This window comes from Gigantopelta aegis, chromosome 12, assembly GCF_016097555.1.
Source record: "Gigantopelta aegis isolate Gae_Host chromosome 12, Gae_host_genome, whole genome shotgun sequence".
Taxonomy (NCBI): domain Eukaryota; kingdom Metazoa; phylum Mollusca; class Gastropoda; order Neomphalida; family Peltospiridae; genus Gigantopelta; species Gigantopelta aegis.
This window is the reverse complement of record NC_054710.1, coordinates 25,601,343-25,609,900: the sequence shown is the minus strand read 5'-3', so window position 1 is coordinate 25,609,900 and position 8,558 is coordinate 25,601,343. Positions and strand designations below refer to the sequence as shown.

Sequence of the window (8,558 nt, the reverse complement as noted above, 5' to 3'; positions counted from 1 at the left end):
TATACCTTGCCAGGGCCTAATTCACAAAGGTCTCTTATGCTCGTGCAGACAACACAGTATCCTCGTTGGACTTATTTTATCATTGCACTGCGAGATCGCAAAGTTGAGAGAGTTTAGTGAATTAGGCCCCAGGACCATTACTGACAAAATTACGCCCCCCCCCCCCCCCCCCCTAAAAAAAAAATCCATTCACTTAATTTCATTCACTACTATATATAAATTTATATTTACTGACATTCTAAGGCATGACCTCATAGTTTCGATTTGACAGTATCCCAATACTGACAATATCATTCTGCTATTACAATGGGTACGATGTCATTATTTGCTCTGCATTTCATACTGTTCGCCAACAATTCTGGTTTACGTCGAGTGTCAGCACACTACAATGTCCGATCGATTACGGTAAAGTTAATAATAATAGAGGATCGTAAAATAGTCAAATACAATAGACACAAGTTTGATAATTCATCTTTCTTAACTATGGTGTAGCACCATTCTATCTACCTCCTGTAAACTTCATCTTGTTTGTAGCACCATTCTATCTACCTCACTATATCTACGATGTCATTATTTGCTCTGCATTTTATACTGTTCGCCAGCAATTCTGGTTTACGTCGAGTGTCAGCACACTACAATGTCCGATCGATTACGGTAAAGTTAATAATATTAGAGGATCGTAAAATAGTCAAATATAATAGACAAACGTTTGATAATTCATCTTTCTTAACTATGGTGTAGCACCATTCTATCTACCTACCCCCCCCCCCCCCCCCCAGCTCTCTGTATGTCATTAGGAATTATCATCAGCCAAGGAATAAATCTCACAAATGCATCGTGTTTAAAACATCATATTATTGTTTTATATCAGCATGTACATCATAAGATAATTGTATAATATTTTATAATTACACTGTTTATGAGTTCATAATCTCTCTATTTTGAATTCGGGTTTCCTAGGTTATGTCCAATGACACTAAAACACCAAAGACGAAGAACGAGAACTCTGGATACAAAACAATATTTATTAAGCAGATGACACTCATGCCAGAAGAAATAACACTCATACGTTTTAATAACATATGAAGAGGAATAATAATAATAAAACAACGTTATATAAATGCTCAAAACTATATAAAGTTGCTTTCCTCATATATATATATATATTATATATATATATATATATATATATATATATATATATATATATATATATATATATATTGTTGTAGCCGCGTCCCAAGGATATTAACAATGTCCAGAGATTATAAATACCAAGGCCGAAGTATTCCAGTTTCCAGAATTATACATTGATTTAAAAGTTGTGTTAAATTCAAAATAAAGTTAATGTTCACAGGTAAGTCTCCAACAGATAGATAAATCTCTTCCTTTCAGCTCCAGTTATATTAAACCAGTGAGGACTATCTCCAATAAATGTAAACAGCTTGCAGTTGCTTATAAATATTACTTCCAGCAGTCCGATCGGGGCCGGAGACAGGCGGAGGGTGGTATAGTGCTATGTACGTTGGAAAGTCCCGTAGGATTAAGCCAAATAGAATGGGTGCGCATTTGTGTGAAGGAAATTATGCGCAAGTTTGAACAGTCAGCCAAAAAATAAAGAAGGGAGCTACGTATGTTTTTGGAAGATTGGTATGACGAGAGAAGCTCGTTAATGTAACCTGGACGGCGTTAGGTCAGGTCAGGTCATAGGGCTTTACGTGCACATTCAGAGCAAGCTGTTGTAGCGCACACCTGTCCTGGGCACAAGAGCCGGCCTTGGCCGGCTTCTCCGTCCAGGATATAGATGGCGTTATTGACGTTAGCCTTTTTATACTTTCTGAGAAGTACCACGTGAGGTCATAACAGCCAATCAGAATTTACGTTACGCTAGGAAGAGATCTACCTTTACAACATAAATATCATTTTGTTTAATAATTACGCTATGCACACAATTGCTCAATAAATATAGTAATTGTTTTTTTGGTCCAGCTTGCGTTTGCAATTTACAGTTTGTAAATGCACACTCTAAATCCTGAGGAACTTCAACTTTTTTTATAAATACGTCAGTTTTGCCCATAACAAAAGCATTACAATCTTGAAATAATTAATACTGGACATTTCTAAAGTGTGTACATATAAACCTAGCATTACACATGTGCTTTTTCGGTCTAATTTCAATATAAACTAGTTTTAATGAAAAAGCCTTTAGAATATTTATGAACAAAAACTACATTACTTTCCGAGCAAAAAAACAACACACACGCTATGGTGCATTGCAAACACATGGGAAATTGAAACTAATAATGAACTCACATTCTAATGCGCATTAACATGAGACTATCATAACACAATCGCCTTTTTGATCAATTTCGATATAAAATATTTTGAATGAAAAAGCCTTTGGGAATATTACAAAAACAACCTTTTTATACTGTTGTTTACAAACATGGTGTACCGATATATCTAACCTTAGCAACTTGTATGCTTAAACAGTTTCTCGGGGTACAAGGATATAGTTCCTAAAAGCACTAATATTACAGTAATCAGTTATTATCTCACTTAATTAATGTATAAAGAATATTAGTATATGTTTAACTAAGAAAATAGCTAATCGATCGTACAAATTTTGGAGGAAAATAAACTTTACTGAATGCGAGATCAATCCCGGCAGCCATGCTAAAACAGTCAATCAAACGGAAATATATCCCTGGTTTATTTATGAGCCCGTGGGATGTTTTCATTGTATAGGTACACACACTTTGCAATTATGGAAATATCTACATCAATAATATTAGTGTTAACGTCTTGTCATAGCTTTTAATTAAATCGATGACCGCAAAGCCGAAACACGGACTTTAACATTAAATTAGAACATATAGCGATCGTAATATACTAATATTCCATAAGTAAAGCACGGCAACTATTTACAAACATAGTTTGATACACTATAAACATATTATTATGCAATACAACTAAATGTAGCTCGCATTATGAATCCAAACGATCACTAATAACACTAGTTACGCAATTCCGGGTTTGCCTATAGTGCATGAGACGACAAACTGCACTACTAACAAGTTCATTAAACAATAACTATGATAAATGGAATAGTCCAGACATCACACAATACCAACAAATATGCAAATAATTACTACTAAATGTAAAAATAAATAATATATATTTTTCTGTCCAGTACTAAATTGTTTTGTGACAAATCAAACTTACTTCACTCGGGCTTCAAATTTGATAATAACTGGTAAATAATGTGTTATACAATATATAAAGGAATATGAAAAGAAACCCACAGAAGGTTTTAATCAAGATACACAAAATGCTTCTAGAAGTCCACTTGGCAGCGACAGCAACTTACTGGCTTCTACAGACACCTAACACTATTTTACTGTCCTCGTGCACGTGCTCTCGTTAACATACATTCAATTAACGAAATGAAATACAAATGTGCAAAGCAGAGAAAACAGAATATTATACAATGCAATATGTTGTAATACAATACACTAATTATACCTTCATTCCCTTGTCGGGCGAGACGTAGCCCAGTGGTAAAGCGCCCACTTGATGCGCGGATGGTTTGGGACCAATCCCTGTCTGTGGGACTATTGGTATATTTTTCGTTCCATCCAGTGTTTTGTGTTATCTTGTCTCTTGGATGGAAGGAAGGAAGGACACGGTTTATTTAACGACGCATTCAACACATTTTGTGTACGGTTATATGTCGTTGGACATATGGTTAAGGACCACACAGATATTGGGGGAGGAAACCCGCTGTCGGCACTTCATGGGCTACTCTTTTCGATCAGCAGCAAGGGATCTGTTATATGCACTATCCCATAGACAGGATTGCGCATACGACGGCCTTTGATGTACTAGTCGTGGTTCACTGACGGGGATCTATCCCAAACCGACTGTGCATCAAGCAAGCGCATTACCACTGGGCTACGTCTCGCCGCCCACAACACCCCCGGGATGGTACATATAAACGATTCCTTGTTACTAATGGGACAAAAGCTACTATCGGCATACTAAGTTCAAAACTAACAAATAACTCCCCTTTTTACCTTTCGACGAACCGTTCAAAAAAACGTTTCTTCATAAAAGCTGCGCTATATTTCCTTTTCACTTTAATCCTAATGGATAATCTAAATTCAATAGCAACAAAATTGCCCCAGCCCGCTACCGACCCTGGTCGGGCTGCTGGTATCCCTTGCACTACGACCTGACCTGACCTAATGGGGAAATGTAGCCAGTTTCTTCTCTTAGACTATATTTCAAAATTACCATATGTTTGACAATCAATATGCTCTAGTGGGGTCGTTAAACGAAACAACCTTTATTTGTTTCATTCTATTGTTGGTATGTGTTATTAGTACATAATTCTGTCACAAACAGTGCAGCTTTCTTTCCTAAGGTCAGTTATATATTTTAACTAAGTCAACGATGGCTCCCCTCATGATGGTAACCTCGTTGATCAGCGTGAAGTCAACACCGTAATACAGTCTGCTAACGAAGAACACTCCATCCACGTAGATCTAAAGAAAATAAAAAATATTTGGTTACATTTCTGCATACATAATGTATGTATGTATGCATGTGTGTATGCATGTATGCATCTCTCTCTCTCTCTCTCTCTCTCTCTCTCTCTCTCTCTCTCTCTCTCTCTCTCTCTCTCTCTCTCTCTCTCTCTCTCTCTCTCTCTCTCTGTATATGCAGTTGTGTTGCCAACAAAACTGGGAAGCAGATATTCGGTCTATAACGCTTAATTTTATTCCATTATAAAGCACCAGCTCTGTGCCCACCCCGGGCTGCAGTCGCTACTCTAACTCTCCTTACCACTGACCCAATGAAGTTGGTTATGGCCCTTTGTGGGAAATTATTCCACTCATGAAGAAGTGCCTGCATGCGCTGAGCGACGTTGTTTAGCACGTTGACGCGCTTTCTGGCCCTCCTGTCCAGCTCGTCCCACAAATGCTCGATCGGTTTAAAATCAGGAATGTAGTGTAGCCAATCGAGAACTGAAACATCTTTTGGTTGAAGTACTTAAGACAAACTTTTGCGACGTGCGGCTTCTCATCGTCATACTGCATCGCATGGATACGTGTAATAACGTGAGGCCTGATGACCATATGTCGATATCTTACGTGATGTAAGATTACCCTGGATGACCACGAGAGGTGGTTTCACGCAATGAAAAATTAACCCCCTCCCCCCATCCATAATATACAGTGATTAACACAAATTTGGTGCATGTGCACACACGTATTGCAATCAACGTTGACGCAGCCTGTGTGTAAGTTGCGGACCAACGTAGAGACGTCGTGGCCTTAAGTTGAACTACCTCAACCGGATCCTAACCGTTCGTGGACAAACTAGGCGACTATGACTGCTTACAACCTGACTCACCGTCTCCGTAGCTGTCTGGAGTTCGTTACGGACGTGTTTGAGATGTGTGCCTATATCTGTCGTGGCAACGTAACGTGCGGACATCTGTTCCTGGGACGGTCCACTAATCATCCTGTGGCTCTGAGACGCCCAACTAAACGAAGTATCGTTGACTTATGTACCCCAAATTGCTGGACGACGCTACGTTGTGATTGTCCCTGCATAATTCGAGCAATAGTCCTACACCTATCAACTTGTAATATTCGCGGCATTTTCTTTTTCAATTGAGTTGAAATGAAATGTGCACTCGATGTGTACTGTTCAAAACTTCGATTTGGTATTGTGTTCAAAGTCCATAACTATTGGCAGTGGCCCGTATGCACGCTTTCTTTACAAATCGGTAAATCACACGCAGCTTCGCACGTGCTCACGGTTGACCCAATTTTAACCATACATTATTTAGACAGTACAATGAGGTAGTAGTGTGTCATATGTTACAACATTTGGTATACAGATACAACAGTTATATTACCAACACTGAACTTGCGTGTTTCTGGGGTTTTTTCCCCCATCAGTATATAGTGTCACCTTTCCTTTGTTTAAAATCATAATCTTAATACTCAAGATGGTAGGCATACCAACATGCATATTACTGTGAGGTTATGCAATATATGCAACTTAGGCAACATTGAAGAAGAAATACATTTATTCTTTAATTGCAGTGTTAACTGATCTTAGGTGTAACATCTTGCCACAGTTCTAATAGTATCAGCTATAGTCCAGACAATGCAAACGTACAACACCTATTTTGTAGGAAAGATGTTAACATTCTGAACAACTTACCCATCTGTATAAACAAGACCAGCGAGCAGAAAAGTTGAAGGATTAAATAGCGGTATGTAGGGTATTGTAAACCTTGTCAGTGAGCTGGTGTTACTGTGTATAGAATCAAGTAACAGTAACAGTGTGTGGGTGTTTTGTACACCTAGTCAGTGACTTGATGTTACTGTGTATAGGTTCAAGTAATAGTAACAATGTGTGGGTAAACGATACAAGAATGTAATAGTAAAACATTTAAGAAGACATAACTGGAAAACAGAACAGAAACTCACAGATCTCAACCGTCACGACACGCGAGCTTTTTGGAAACTTTAAAAAAAAAAAAAAAGTGACTGTAATTTGCCACCATCAGAAACATTGTATCAATACTTTAAAGAAGTAAACAGCAATGTTGACACAACTCTCGAACTAGACTTTATTAAAGATTTAGAAAGTAACTGTATCTTAGATAGCCCTATATTACAAGAAGAAATACTTACAGTTGTTAAAAAACTTAAGAATAACAAAGCTTCGGGTCTCGACAATATAATTAATGAATATATTAAGCAAACTATTGACTGTATGATTCCTGTATATGTCAAACTTTTTAATTTAGTATTTGAAAACGGTATCTTTCCTGACTCATGGTTAGTTGGTATAATCAAGCCAATTTCTAAAAGTGGAGATAAAGATAATCCTGAAAATTATAGACCTATTACACTACTCAGTTGTCTTGGAAAACTGTTTACTGCCGTGTTAAATAATAGACTAAAAGTGTATCTAGAAACGAATGATATATTATCTGAAGTTCAAGCAGGATTCAGGAAAGATTATTCAACAAATGATCATAACTTTACACTATATGGATTAATAGAACTGATGAAAGCATGGAAGAAAACACTTGTTTGTACTTTTATAGATTTTAACAAAGCTTTTGATTCAGTTTGGAGAATTGGACTTTGGGATACATTACTTAAAAATGGTATAAATGGTAAATGTTTTCAAGTAATTTATAATATGTACCAGAATATCAAATATTGTGTCAGCGCACATAATTCTATGACAGATTATTTTCCCTGCTGTGTTGGTGTAAGACAAGGTGAAAATTGATCCCCTTTGTTATTTTCTTTGTTTCTTAATGATCTTGAAGATACATTTAAAATGAATGACTGCCATGGTATAGACATAGGCGAATTATTCAGTGATTCTTTAATCCATACGTCAATTGTTCTTTTTGTTTTACTCTATGCTGATGCCACTGTACTCCTTGCAGATAATTACCAAGATATGCATAAAACTCACTGAATATATTCGATTCGTATTGCACAAAATGGAAACTAACAGTAAATTGTAACAAGACAAAGGTCTTAATCTTTAGTAGGAACAAGAAAAATTACAAAAAGGTGTTTAACCTTGGAAAATCAAAGCTTGATAACGTAGAAAGTTATAAATATATTGGTATTATATTTCACAAATCGAATAGATTTACTAAGGCAAAAAACATGTTATATACACAAGCACAAAAGGCTATGTTTTTTATTCTAACAGAAGGCAGATGTCATAATATTTCTATCCAGTGCCAACTAAAATTATTTGACTGCATGGTTTTACCAGTCTTATTATATCGCAGCGAAATATGGGGTTTTGAAAATTTGTCATTAACTGAACAATTATGTAACCAGTTTATAAAATTGTTATTACGTGTAAGAAAATCTACACCATTGTATATATTATATGGAGAGCTTGGACGTTACCCAGTATATATTACCGTAAAAATAAGAATGATACTTTTCTGGTATCGACTAATTACTGGAAAACAGTCCAAGTTGTCATTATTGGTGTACACATTATTACAGAATGATGTTAATAATAACTTTTATAATCACAAATGGATTATGTATGTTAAATCTGTTTTAGATGATATTGGTTGTACATATATATGGTTATCACAATGCATGCTATTACTAGTGCTTCCATGTTGAAAACGTATATTAATGCAAAGCTTACGGACCAATACTTACAATCATGGTATACTTATATTGATAACTCATCCAAAGCTTCAAATTATAAATTATGTTAAAATACTGTTGAATTTGAGACATACATCACAGTTATAGAGAGAAAACATTGGTGTCCATTATTACGCTTCAGATTATCAAACAATAATCTTCTAACTGAAACGGGCAGATGGAAAAATGTACCACTACAAAATAGAATATGTCCATTGTGTAATAATTACGATATCGGAGATGTGTTTCATTATATATTTACATTTTTGTTTTTTAAGAATGAAAGAAAGCGTTACTTACCATCTTTCTGTCCGTCTAAACCAAATATAAATA

General features: G+C 36.1%; 1 protein-coding gene across 1 annotated transcript in view; it reads right to left on the bottom strand.

Annotated features, from left to right (window-relative positions):
- Nucleotides 1-3,932: 3,932 nt before the first annotated feature.
- The window catches only part of LOC121386919, a 10,891-nt gene continuing 6,265 nt past the window's right edge, over nt 3,933-8,558 (bottom strand). Inside the window, exon 5 of the mRNA XM_041517969.1 lies at nt 3,933-4,547. The gene's annotated coding sequence lies outside the window, so the exon portion shown is untranslated. The remainder of the gene's footprint in view (nt 4,548-8,558) is intronic.